Below are 14,938 nucleotides of genomic sequence, written 5' to 3'. Positions count from 1 at the left end.
CTTCCTTGGATAAAGGTACCTGTGGCAGCTGAGCCCTGAACATGAGAAACTAATGAAGAGTGTTTGGTCTGTACCTCCAGGAACAGCCTTGAGCTAGTGACAATGCATACAGCCAAGAAAATTAAAATAAAGGCATCACCTCAGGAGAAATACTGGGTGTCGTTGTGGCACAAACACATCTCTGTGCCATAAGTCATTCCCTGTCAATGCCTTTCCTCCAGGGAATTAGTTGTACTTTGCTGGTGGCCAACATTTAGCAGTAAGTGGGCTACAACATACATGCCAGCTAAGCTGTTCATGCTGTCTTATGTGGAGGGTGAAGGAAAGCTTTTGTTATATAGTGTCAGTATTTCATCACTGACTCAGTGATGAGATTGTGCATCTACTCACTGCTGAACTTAGGTGAAATGTTCAAATGGTATACCAAGGCCAAAGGCACAGGATTGAAACTTAGCTGGTGCATGAGAATATCACCCAAGGAATAGTATGACACTCAGGGTAACTTTCAAAGGATTCAGAGGAGCAATCCAGTTCACAGATAAATGATGGTCCTGATTATTAGGTAAGTTGTTCTTTTTTGTCAGTGACTTTCAAAACTGAGGAAGAAAATGTCACAGCAATGTGATGTTTTCCTCACATTGCTGTCTGCTTGCATATAAAAGATTTTAGAAGTTTGCATGTATTCACACTTTTTGGATGTCCTTTATAAACTGTCATGGACAACCAGGGTCTTTCTACATTCTACTTCAGCATATATCTTGAACACTTAAGCACTGTCCATTTGACCCAGCCATGTGTCCCAGCCTCTGCTCTGCTAGATAATAAACGTAGTCAAGTGAACCTTGTCATTGCTAGTTAGCTCGTTCAAAAGCAGAGGTAGTTGTGATTAGTTTTCCCACTGTAAATATTGAGGCTTACATCTACAGGTAATAACAAAACTGGATGAAACCTTATCAAAGTATAGAAACAAATCATACTTGCTATTACCAGACTGTAAGGCCACTAATCTAGCCTTTGTCTGTGTGCTTCTCAGTATAAAATGTTTAAACAACTCTCCTACAGCCCAAAAGTTCTGAATCATGCTCCAGCAGTTACAGATTGTGTCATGTAATTATAAATACAACTCACTCAAGACAATTATAATGATGGTTTCTAGGGCACAGCCCAAACTCTTTATTTCCTTTACTCTTTGGATCCGGTGTTTTTCTAGAATGAAATAAGCATCTTAATTAGATTAGGAAGTCCATAATCATCATTAGAATACCTCAAGATACCTTAGAATGGCAGAAACGGCTGATCCATGCAACTACATAATAGTTTATGAAGCTGTACTCACTCATGGGTCAACACATACCTGTGTCCTCAGTTACTGTTTTTAAGTTTCTGCAGTACTTTCACTGCTAAAGCTTCAATGATGTTAGCTTTATATAAAAATATCATCTGCAGAAAATTCTGTTTAGCCATAGGCAGCGTTTAAGTGGAGCCTGGCATAACCAATGCTGTCAAAACCAGTGATAAGAACCACATAGGTGTAAACCTTCAACTAGAAATATCTTTTTAGGTTTAGGCCTTAAAGTTCAGCTATTCTAAATGCTAGTATTCTCTACCCCTTCTACTCTTATATCTAAACAATATTATTAATATAAAAAATTGTTCTTGGTACCGTTGTAAGTAAAATGACCAATACGTTTAATACTGTTGATTAAAACAGAGCAACAAAACTTGTGTGACAGTGAAGAGAGTAATACAACTTTATAAACTTCAGAGGTCATCAGGATGTAAGTGATTAAAAAAATGCACACTTTCAGCTCCTGAATTTTGTCATTCAACACTGCCAAATAAGCTAAGAGAAGTTACACTTGTTCAGTCCATGACCCACAGCAATCTTTTTGCATTCAGAATACTATTTGTGCTGAGTCAATATATTTACGATAAAGAACTCTACCTATTCATTTCAAAGTGTTGTAGAAAAAGAAAATATATTACTGTATTTAGGAAGGAAACTTTTCTTAGTCTATAACGAAAATACAAGGGAAGGCTCAAATGCACAACTACTCATGTTCTGGAGATTTAAATATGGAAATTCACAACAAAGCTATTCCAGTAACCTTATCTACTGTTTTCATGTGCCTATCCTAAATACCTCAACATACTTTTATTCCAAGAAATTTTGAAGAAACAAGAACAGATCAGCATCTTTACTAAAGGCCAAATATACATAATCCCTGTGGGAAAATCAGAGGTACAAGAAAAGCACCGATTTCCATTTATGCTTTATAATAGATTATTGTATTCATAATCTGTTATTTGTTGGCATTACATTGTTTGCTTACTAGAGATAGAAAGCACAGTGAACACAGTTTTTATATCTCATTAGCAAAGTAAACCTTGGACTGTATGTATCCAAATGGAATGATCACTAATCTTGTACTTTTCAGAGAGGCCATATCTTTTGCACTTATAAATTTTGTGCCATGCTTAGGCACTAGAGCAATAGTTGATTATTATTAGACTGAAATTAATAGGTAATCTTAATCATATTCTTTTTTGTTACCATTATTTTTAGTGCAAGTAATTCCTGGTGCCATCACATATTCAAGGTTACTTTACTTTAAAATAACGGGTACCAGAAGCTGTCGGCATTTTAAGAGGTGCCTTCATAAAAATGTTTGCATACAATTTAAAAGGTCAAAAGTTTTAGTCTGTTTAAACATAAGATTTTTTTTTTTTTTAGTTCTCTCTTTATTTTCTTAATTTCTTTATCTTTGTTCAACTTCTCTTCCTTCAAATTTGCTCAACACTTAGCAACTCTTTCCCCACCTCCCCTCCTTTACAACATCTACTTGAGCTTTACTTGAGGACAAAAGGATGAGAGACTGAAATACGCCCGGGATCAAAGTCTGGGATATCAGGAATCTTAAGAGTTTTCCAAATATGATGCAGTGACTGATGGTCTCTGCTTCTTTCACCCTTCAGTTAAATTCCTTCTTCCTTTCTGATGCAACATCTGTCTAGATCTGGCTGAAGCAACCCTAAACCAACTTTTCTTATTGTATCTTTGTCAAAACTCTATCACAGTCCAACAGCATTGACCTGGAGGGCAAACTACCTACTCTCAAATCCCAACGTACCAATTAAAAGAGATAGCCCAGTATACATGACCTTTGGCTCCAAGGAAGCCACAGGAATCACGATCTTCAAAATTAACCTGGGACATGGAAAATTTTGAGTCCACACCTTCAATTAATCATAACAAGAGAAAGAAAGAGAGGAAGGGAAGAAAAAGAAAATGGGAACATAAGACACATATGTTTCTTTCTGTTTTTTTCTGTTAAGATCCTGTCACAGTTGTGTTTAGGACAAAGACCATTCATTCTATGTATTCTTTTAAGTGCTTAGCACAATGAAGCTTCATTCCTTTTTGGTCCAGGTCTGTTATAAATTCTGTTATACAATTCTGTTATAAACAGAATTAATGAAAATTATAAGTGAATATTGCTCAAGAATTTCAAATATTTTTTTTTGTTTGGGTTAATTCTCATGAGTCCATTCTTTATAGACATAATTATGAATGCATGATCACTGATTATCGTAGCAGTTGGGTTTTGCTTAGTACCCAGTAATGTCTTAGGAGCTACACGGCAAACTGAAAACATTGGCAAAGTAAACTTTCTTGCAATGAGGCTGCTAATTTACAACGTAACGTTTATTAAAATATTATAGTTTCTTGTTTATCTGTTCTCATATTAAAGTATAATCAAACAGGCAGCTTGCAAATAATTCACTCTAAATTATTTAAATGTGATAGCATCATACAATCCAAGATGGAACTAATTACAAGAATGGACTGGAGCCTTCTATAATCTGGAATATTGTTTTTAAATCTAATTCTGCTTCTGAGATAATTACTCAGAATCAATCACTGTCAGGATTATAGCAATAATCAGAGTGGAGTTAGAAGCTGTTGATAATATCTCAGAGTCCAATTTCTCCCCATGATAAGGAGATCAAATCAATTCAGCAACTGAGAATTACATTAGGATTATTCTAAATATAGTTTGTATGCATCATTTTACATTTTTTTCATCTTGGGGTTGTATTCACTTTATTTGGAATAAAATATGTCCACACCAAACTTTAGATGGCATGTTAAAAACCAAGCCAAAGATTCTCTGTTTATCTGAATGGTGACTTTCATTGCAAGAGCTACAGTTTTCTCTCCATTTCCAGTAGTGATTTATGATTCGACAGGAAGACAACCAAATGAGTCTTGAATGTTTCCCTTTGAGTCCTGAAAGAACACTAAGAAATAATTGGTCTGTTGCTAAGTATGTCCATATATTTCATAATCCACAGTTACTAAAGCTATAACACCTATGTATTTAGTTATTTTGAATAAAAAAAAAAATAATTATTCTGTCTTAAAATGGCATGAAAAAATCTATTTGTTTTTGAATTTACACAAAAGGGAAGATTTGGACTGTATTTTCCAGTGAGAATACAAATTTTAGTATGCATTTGGAAGCAATCCAAGCTTTTCAGGAAAAACTAATTAAACTTAGTAAATAGATTAGTATTAAGGACACCATCTTACTGAAATCAGGCTGCAAACCAGTTTCATGTTTCTTTTCTTTTTTTTTTTTTTTCCTACTTTATTGGTAGTTACTTGCATTTGTCTACTCTATTCAGAAGTTATTTCACCAGCCTCTTTAAGTATTCTTTGAATGATTTTGTATGTTCTATTACCCTATTCTTATGCAAGAAATGAGTTAGCAATTCACTGCTGCATTATATATGGTCTTGAAAAGTCAAAGATACATGGCCAATTGCAAAAATGTCTGAATATTGTTAGTTTATTTTTTTTTAACTGGAGACATTATTATTGGCAATTTTGCCAAATTTTACCTAAGTGAATGATTTTACTATATGTTGTCTCCTCAGCAGGTGTAGCAAGACAGTTTCTTTACACATGGGAAAAAGGAGACAAAAAAAGGCTGGGAAGGAAAAGAGAAAACAAATAAAATAAATAGATGTTCCAAGAAGGAGAACAGAGGTAAAATATGTAGTAGCAGAGAAGAAGCTGATACTTGTGAGACTGAAAGATTAATCCTAGTAAAATGCAAAAAGATATCTGTCAGCTATATAAACACAAAATATACCCTGCGTTGTGCCAATATTCACAATCCTCTCTACAGTTGCTACCAGGTGAAAGCCCGATTACGCACTTTAAAATCTTCAGGCATCTATCTCCCTTTATGAATTTAAACAGTTTGAAAATCCCATCTGATAACATAACACATCTGAAAATTTTATTTTTAGGAAGTCATGGGAAATTGCAAAATTATTTGGACTGTATGCCAGCCCTACATTCTCTGAAATTCTGATGACTGATTTCCATCCACTCAGTATATTTTGGTTCTGAATTTTGACATTTTTGCATAAATCATTTTATTCATCGCAAGTAAAAATGTGTACTAAAATCACTTAATCTAAAGAAAGCATTCTATTTCTGTCAAATAAAATACTTGGTTCAACCTAAAATGACCCTTTCCATTTTTATTGTCCAGAAAAAAATGTTGCACACTTGACAATACCTACAATTCACTTCCCCCAAATAGGCCTGCAAAAACGAAAATACATGAAGACATATGTAAATTAATATATAAATATTACTATTATTGTTAAGCAAACTTACTTAAATTTCTATATAGTAAGATTCTGGAGTAATACCCATACAACTGTATGCCATTCTTACACTGTTAAGAAACATTAAAGTGGAAATAAATTACATTACCTTCACCTCATTTTGATGCTATGTTATATGGGCAGAGGAATGTTAAGGGAGAAATAGGGCTTCAATATAAAGAGATCTGGACTTTTAATATCTACCTAGTTATAAACTCAAGACCTATTTGAAAGTCTGAGATGATGGAAAGTGAGAAGATAGAATAACTTAGACAAAAGTTGTTAGACTTTAAGCTTTCTAGCTTGTCTTATGGCATTCATTAATTATCAGATCATATCACATTTATGAGAGAAATTTCATATCCCATATAAAACCATTACACATCTTTTCTCAAGGCAAGTAGACTTTCACAGACAGAAGACTGAATGAATACACAAACGGCAGATGAATTCTTAGGGATCTTCTAAAAAGCACGTTTCCAAAAATAGCAAATGTAAAACTTCCAGAATTAAGTGGTGTGCTGGTTTTAACTGGGATAGAGTTGTTTTTCTTCTTAGTAGTTGGTACAGTTCTGTCTTCTGGATTTGTGCTGGAAACAGCGTTGATAACACAGGGATGTTTTTGTTACTGCTGAGCGGTGCTTACACAGAGTCGAGGTCTTTTCAACACCTCACACAGACCCACCAGTGAGGGTGCTGGAGGTACACAAGAAGCTGGGAGAGAACACAGCTGGGAGAGCTGACCCCAGCAAACAAAGGGGATATTCTATACCATATGACATCGTGCTCAGTATATAAAGCTGGGGGCAGAAGAAAGAAGCGGGGTGTGTGCAAGTACGCGGCTGAGGAAAACATGCAGGCCGACTCAATGTGAGTGATAAAGCATGATTCAACTTTATTGCCCGAGATAGCGTGCATTTATACCAAGTACCATAATTATGCACACTTGTCTCTATCTAATAGGCTAAGCACTAAAAGGTTACATTTACTTACTCCACCTACTTGGGTTTAGCTAGCTATGCACATCCCGCATTGTTCTGACTCTTATCTCTTCAAGGATATCCTGACCCTGCCTTAGTCAGTACTTTTCCGTTCCCCCCTTTCCCACGGCCTAATAGACAAGCTAACTAAGGCCTACTTATGTCAACTAAAATGGGCTCTGCTCGTACAGTTGCTCGGTGGACTCATGTCCACGCTCCTTGAGCCAATCCCTGACAGGGTGTGTTCAGAGTGTTATCAACATTATTCTCCTTCTAAATACAAAACAGAGTCCTACATCTGCTATTAAGAAGAAGATTAACTCCATCCAGTTGAAAACCAAGACACAGGGTCTGAGCCCTGACCAGCCAGCATTTTTCATCTGGAATGGAACCACATTCCCTGAAAAGTACAACTCCGTAGGTAGCTGGGAATCACCTCCAGGTGACTGCAGGCTCCCTAGACACAGATCAATCAAATACTATTTCATACTCTTTTGAACTTCTTTATTTAATGAACCTCAGTATCTCTTACCTGGATTTGATATGTAAAGTCTTTTTCTGTACTGGTTATATTGATATTCAGTTGGCTCATGGGCTGTTTTTATAAATGAATATAATTATATTATACAGACTCAAAACAAGGGTAGGGTATCTAAGAAGTTATCTAGTCCATCTCTCTTCCCCAAACTCTTCTGAAACCATTTCTACTAGATATCAGTCCAAGCTTGCTTTTTTCCTACTGTCTAGCGTGAACCTTTTCTTGAAATGTTAGTCCCACTCTCTTCTTGTCCTGTCTAACATAAGTAGGAAGCATAAGTAGGAAGCATGCTATCAGGAGGCTCTATGTGCTTTCTTACACTCTGTCCTCAACTGGCTTCTTACAAACCAGAAAATTGAAGGAGGGCAAAGAACAATCAGAGCCTGTTTTAACCCTGTTTTTTGTCCCAGGAGGTTCAGTGAAACACACCTGGGGAGGAATAGAAGCAGCAGCACTGCTTGGCTCAGTGGGTCTAATTGTCTGCTCCAAGGAGTAAGGCTGAAACAGTAAGACGAATGTTATTAAATTCTCACACGCAAACTCTATGTGTCATCATCCTTTGCCTTAATTCTCAGAAAATTGCCATTGCTACTGAGCAAAACCAGAAATTCATCACATATTTAAAGCAGCAGCACCCAAAATACCACTTTCCAAGGTAAAAGATGTTTCTGTTTGTTTTGGTTTTTTTTAAACTTGGCCCTCTAGGCATTTTTTATATCTCAGGTGACACTGGAAAGGTGTTATATCAGTTCTAGTGAAATAAACAACTCTCTGACGACACTGTAGGTCTGAAATATAGCTTTACCACATTAAGCTGGAGTGAAGTTGGAGCTATATCCAAACTAGGAGCATTTTGAAGATAACAGGATGAGATATATCAAATATGCATATGAATATATATTCCGAGAAGTTACCAAGTAGATATTAATGAGGCATATATTCATCCTCTCCTTGCTTTTAAAAATTTTATGTATGCCTTCTAAGTTGCAGTAAACACTGTAGTTATCTAAATATGATGACTGTTGCCCCACAAATCATAGCCCATGGCCCAGTTTCTGCAGTGGGTAGCACTTAATCAGTCAGCTGCTTTTGCTGATATCATATGTTGCCTATAATGTGCGGGGTTACACATGGCTAAATACAAATTACAAAGACAGGAGGGAAAGAACTGGCTCCACAGTCACTGTTCCCTCAGAGCATTCATTTACTCCTTGAGTAGCAGTGCAGGTCAAACAGAATTACTCATAAACAATTTGGTCTAGTTGTCTCGCCAAATTGTGATAAAATAAATAAAACTTACAAATTCCTCCCCATATAAATACTCCAAATATGTTTACTTTAAACAAATGCTGCTTCAGTAAGACTCCAACATTCTCTTTGAGTTCATCTTTTCATTTTCTGTTCTACAATAGCTGACATTATAAAAGAAATCACAATAGAAGTGTCACGTAATAAACCAAGGTAATTGCTCTAGACACGTCAAAACAAAATATTTTAATTATTTGCTGGAAAAAAGGCAATGAATTTGATGCAGAGCTGTTGATTTTATTGAATGCTTGGTATTTTTCCCCATATAAAATTGTTCTGGTAGAGGAATTTCTAGAAATTAAAAAAAAAAAAAATCCCTGGAAACAGAAGTACTACTAGATGTGTAACTACTCCTAATCCAGGATGAGAGTTGTTTTTCAAATTCTGATGACATAGTCTTAACTTATTGCAGGTCAAAATTCCTTAGATTTGCCAGTTTTAAAAATGTGTAAGCCAACAGCTCTGTAATTGATATATATTTGTATTTGCTTTTCTGTATCAATAACAATAAACACAGATAACTCGCTGAACATTGGGAGCACTGGATAGCTGGAGTGCATAAAAGAACTTTATAACAGGTCAACACTGCACATGCAGCACAGTGCACATGGTATTGCACCTCTAAGGCAGTATTCAGAAGAACCAATAAGTTTACACAGTCAAGTTGTGTTTTCACTGTCATATCTCAGTGAAAAATACCCTCTGAGACAATTATTAACTTGAGCACAGGATTGCTGCATGCAGGCCCAGGCTAGCTGGCATGTCATTTCCAAAGCAAGAATGCCTCTGTTCTTCACATATCAAAATTCTTTTTCTGGGGTCTGCATGGTCGCGATGTAGTCATAATGCATCCTCTGCTGATCAATTTTTCTTTGATTTTGGATACCTAAGGGGTTGTTACCCAGGAACTCAAAAGTGAGTCAGACTTGGCAATCTACACATCTGTGATTGACACTTTCTTACTTTAATCTTCTGCATGTAGGAATGAAAACAACTTTTAAAATACACAGTAGGCTCTGAGCATAGTAGACCATCTGTGTAAGCCAAAAGAGCTGCCAACAACACCGTACCCCTCCTGTGCTCTGCTTTTTAAATACGCTCCTTGGAGAATAGCATCTGAGTTTCACAGTGTCTCAAAGCAATCTAAGAATCAAGTAAGTGTGATGCCCAATGGTGTGATGGCAAATCCCTCCTGATTTGGTGTTAGGTAGGATGGAGATGATGATGATGGTGACAGTACACTAAAGGACAATGACGCTGTAGGGTGGGTAAGTTACCTAGAATTCCTTAATTAGATATGTCCAAAGCATATAACTGTCTTGTTTTGTTCAATTTACTTTCTGACTGTTCATATGTGGGTATTTTATCATTTTAAGACTTTTCAACCCTAACCTCACCTAGACTCTTGAAAATGCATGTTAACTCTAATCTTATCCCAAAATCATTTCATATCCATGTTTTTTACCAGTTTGGTCTTTCTCTGTCACAACTAAAATTTGCATAACATTTTCAGGCTAAACTAAAATATCTTTCACCTTTTAGTCATTTTGTGAAGTGTAAAACTCCTCTTTTCAAACAAAACATTCTTTGGAACTCATAAACCTCTAAGCCTGAGAAAACCTGTGATGCATTTGTAACACACCAAATTTGTAGTTTTTCACAGATGGCATGTAAAGCTGAGAAATCCAGGAGTTCCAACAGAACTTTACTGAGACAACAGAAAACTCAAATTTAAATTAGCAGATGTTATTCTAAGTGTATCAAAGCCAAATAAAATGTTTGTGTGGACCCCTGCAAAGCAAAACTGCCAAGCTTCACAATATTTCAAGGCAATACAGTTTGCTGTGAGACAACCACAGTTAATACTTTCAGATTTCCAAAACCCATATTACCATATGTTCAAAGATATATTCATTCTCTCCAAATAGCTTTACACTTTCAAAGGACATGGAAGCATATTTTCTGCTAAGTAATGCTAAATTATACTGCCTCTACCAGATGAAATAAAACGTTGTTTTCTGAGGGGCAGAAGAAGAAAACAAAAAGGCCCAGCAAAGAAGTCTATATGAACCTGTTTGTGTTTCCATATGCTTTTTGTCAATGATACTCTAGATCTCAGTGTCACTGTGATACTATTAGGAAAACTCCTATTTGCATATGTTTACAAAAGATAAGTCTCCTTCTGTTGACAAACACTGTACTGACTCCCAATGCAAGTATGATAGGCAATATTGTGGGTATCGACTCTACCACTTCCCACTCAGAGGTTGCTTTCTTTATTGACAGATAGAGCCTTGCATATTGTGGTGAGGGTTTTTGTCATGATTAAGATTTGTGTAAAAGTCTTTTATTTAGCACTGTCAGCTCTAATAGGGGAAATGACTGATCAGCATGTCTGACAGAAAGAAGTCTCATCTTCAAAATTGCATTGTGTCAAAGTGTCAGGTTCAAACACTGTGACAACCCTTTCCCTTATGCACTGAATTGCAAATAAGGACTCACCATGATTATGCAAGTGTAGTCAAACCTGTATATTTAAACAGAATTGTTAAGCTTATATTGTTTTCACATTCCACCAAGTACGTGCACAGCAAGACACTATGATACAAATGGAAGAAGTTAGGCAAAGGCGAACCTCTCTGATTTCATTTATGTCCTCATGAAACCCCTGGTCAGAATTCCTTTATTGATCAGCAGTTTAACAGACCACTACTGTTTCTTTCTCTTTGTTGTTGGGTACAGTTTTATTCTTCAGTAAAATACTATGTCTGCTCCTTTACCTATTTTTTTTTTTTCCTCCAGAAAATATTTGTTATAGCTGAATATCTAAAAATATAGAATTTTTATTTATGCACTCTTTTATTTGTACATTGTCAAAGTATGTCTATCATGTTAAAAAATGGAAACTTTACCAAACAATCAAGATATGAATAATCTAATCTCTCATTTTCAGCAACAGTACTTACATGATAATATTCAAAATTTGGATACACAAAACCTTCATTTCCCTCTGAATGTTACTCCTGTATTACTTACATTTCTCCTGATGTTAATATGTCAAAACACTTTGAACTGTCAAGGTGCAGGACTCAAAAAGATTCCTAATGGTACCTACAATCTAGGCATTCCCTAACCTACTTCCTCATGTATATATATACCTAAGTATCTTGTTCATTGCAAAATCATCTTAATTTTGTCACATATAGGTTACTTACCATGCTACTTTTTTAACTTCTTTTCAGTTTGTGGATCTAAAAATACTTCTTTGGATCTCTGGCACTTATAAACTGCCCATACTCTGGCAATTACAAATGCAATGCGGGACTAGAATGGATTCTGGTACTTTTTCATAGTTGCCTCTCATGATGTTCTTTTGGGTTGCTTGACTTTCTCTATCTTCCCCTACTAAAAGCAATAATGCAAAAGGATGATCTGGCATAACTGAAAGAGTTCTCAAATCCTTCAATTTCCACTCTCAAGTAAGCACCAGACCATACCTGTAACATATGAGGACCGAGGGCAGGTAGCACCACAGAAAAGTAAACAAAAAATGAAGGCATTAAAAAAAAATAATAATAATAATAAAATAAAGAAGACAATGCATACAAATATTCAGACACATTCACATCTTAATGGAGTTGTTAACTGAGTTGAATTTTTTTTTTATAGCTACTATTCAGCTATGACACGATGGAATGATATTTTAGGGCAGTCATAAAAGAGGAAGAACAAGCAGCTTTTTGTCATGGATTTTATCTGGGTTTTGTTAGGGAATTTTAATTTTTTTTAAAACAGCTAGTGTATTGGGTGGAATAAAAGCATTTTCATTGAAGAAAGACTAATGAAAAAAGCCATACAAAATAAAAATCTTTGCTTTATAGCTCAACATAATTCCTGTCATATTACAAATACCTTTCATGAACTCACCAGCTTCATCAAGTTTTGAAGCAATTTAGATTCTGCCATTGCTATGTAAAGTCTTTCCAAATCTTCCTTTGTTGATTAGAAAACTATTTCTAATTTCTGGTTTAAATTTATACATTTGTATCCGTTTAATTTTCTGTAAGTACTATCCTTCAGTATTTATGCCTTTGCATTTATTTCCTGAATGTATTTATGAAAAATAAGCATACCCTTCTCAACTTTTATTTTGTTAGGCTGAACAAACCAATTCCCTTAATCTCTTTATATACGATAAGTCCTCCATTTCCTCCAGTTATACAAGTAGTTCTCCTTTGCTTCTGTTCCAGTCTCAAAGGATTTTGGTAGTTTGTTTTAAACACAGATTGTTTAACACAGTATTACTGTATTCTAACTGTGCTCCTACTAATAGGCTTGTAAAGCAACTATACGGCGCCTGCAGTAACATTTCTCCTGAAAATATCTCATATTATATGCTGCAGAACTGCCACCTTTTTCCATAGCTGATGTTATAACCATCATCTTTCTCATGTAGGTTTGTTCTTATTCTGTCACATTAAATTGATGAACCACTTTTGCTTGAAACACATGTTATGCTGTCCATTCCAACATACATGATCTTGTACTTGATCTGATTTATCTCATTGCTATCACTCCATCACTCAAAGTTTACCATAGGACAGTCTTGTCCTTCCCCAAACTGATAGTAAGGGTTGGATTGGCATCAACTCCACTTTTCTAGATCACCCAGCTCATTAATGAAAATATTAAACAGAAGTTATTTAAAAAAAAAAAAATGACCCAAAGAAAATAAAAAGTTATCAATCCCCTTTATTTGTTTTTAGTATCTATTAATCATCATGTCTCTTAGCCACTTTTTATCCACCTTACAGTAAACTCCTTGTATTTCATTATCTCCAATTTAATGGTTATTTGTGGGCATTAAATCAAATACTTTTTCTTAAACATAGCTATACAAAGTTCATAAATTTAATGTGTTTTAAATAAAACAGTTTTCTTAACAGGCATGAAGTTGATTTGATAGAAATTACCTTTGGTAAAATCACTGTAAATTTTAGTTGACTTTCCATTTATACTTGCATCCTTCACATAACATTTTCAGACTGAAATGACCAGGTATTTCCTCAACTATCTCACCCCCACACTCCCTTTTTCAAAAGTAGATTCTGTGGCTGGTGTTTTATTTGTAGTTTTCAATGTCCTATGTCCAATTCCCTACTAAAATGTTAAGTGAAATCATTACCACTGGATTTGCAAATTCATTTTCCAATTCTTTTAGCATTTTCAAAAACTGGTTAAATTTTAACCAATTAGTAGTCCAAATGCTGTTTTAATCACAGATTTGGCAGCTTTCATTACTCACTATGCAGTTTCATGAATACCTACAACTATCAAAATATACATTACTGTCCAGATCAAAACTGCAAATAAACTATTCATTTACTCTCTGGTTCACAGATTTTCTTGCCTCTTGGTATTTGGAATGTGTTGCATAGGCCTCACCTTTTATATTTTTCTTTTTTATTATTTTTTTATTTTTCTTTATAAGATGTAGAACTCCTCAGCTTTTAGGTTTTTCCACTGTATTACTTAATTCTATCAATTTCAAGAATGAGCTCCTTCAGCCCTCATTCTTTTTCTTGCTGCTTGGCTCTTTCTCCTGAATAGCTGTGTATGAGTTTATTCTTTACTCATTATTTGTGCTTTGTCATTTTATTGTCTTGCCTCTGAAGTACAAACTCTAGAAAATATTTGCATTTACTTAAAGCGAAGTAAAGTAAATTCTAGGCATCCTCCATGTTCAAATTCTTTGAGTGTTCTCCTCAGTAAATTCCATTAACTTTTTTTTTTTCCATTTCCCAGGCTTTACTCTTTCTCACAGATCTACTTTTCTATAATTTACATTTTAAAAATTACTGAAGCAGTTCAGGGTTGTTCACTCCCAGGCTTTTTTCCATTGTCAGTTCTCAGAAAGCTCCATGTTCCTATTAATTCAAAAAACTAATGAATTAATTATTTAAAATTTTGATCCTCAGTTATGATTTTGTAGAAAAATTTGCTATCTGTCTCCTCCAAAGTTATGAGCAGAAAGGACATGATGGTAGAAAAAAGTGTAAAAGATTTAGAAATGTGGACAAGACATGGGGTGGGGGGGCAGTGGAGGAGGCGGGGAGGAAATCAGGCTTATATAATCAGTTAGGGACAAAATAACGTAAAACGCAAGTTTTCCAGGCAGAAGGAAACCTAGACGGTCAAGACAGGATTGATAGTTGAAAGCAATTTAGGCAGCAGCATGAAATAGGGCAGCAAAGCAAGCCAATGCGATAGTCCGCCTATGCATTGGTATCATGACATAGTGCGGCACTGTCATCTGGAAAAAGGAAAAGTAACTCAAGAATTTAAGGATGTTTCTGTTGTGCACCTCATATGAGGAAAAGTGATTTTATCTTATACTACAACCGCCATAGTATCTCCTTCCTAACTA

Source organism: Columba livia, chromosome 2, assembly GCF_036013475.1.
Source record: "Columba livia isolate bColLiv1 breed racing homer chromosome 2, bColLiv1.pat.W.v2, whole genome shotgun sequence".
Classification (NCBI taxonomy): Eukaryota; Metazoa; Chordata; class Aves; order Columbiformes; family Columbidae; genus Columba; species Columba livia.
The sequence above is the reverse complement of the archived record's forward strand: the minus strand, read 5'-3'. Positions refer to the sequence as shown.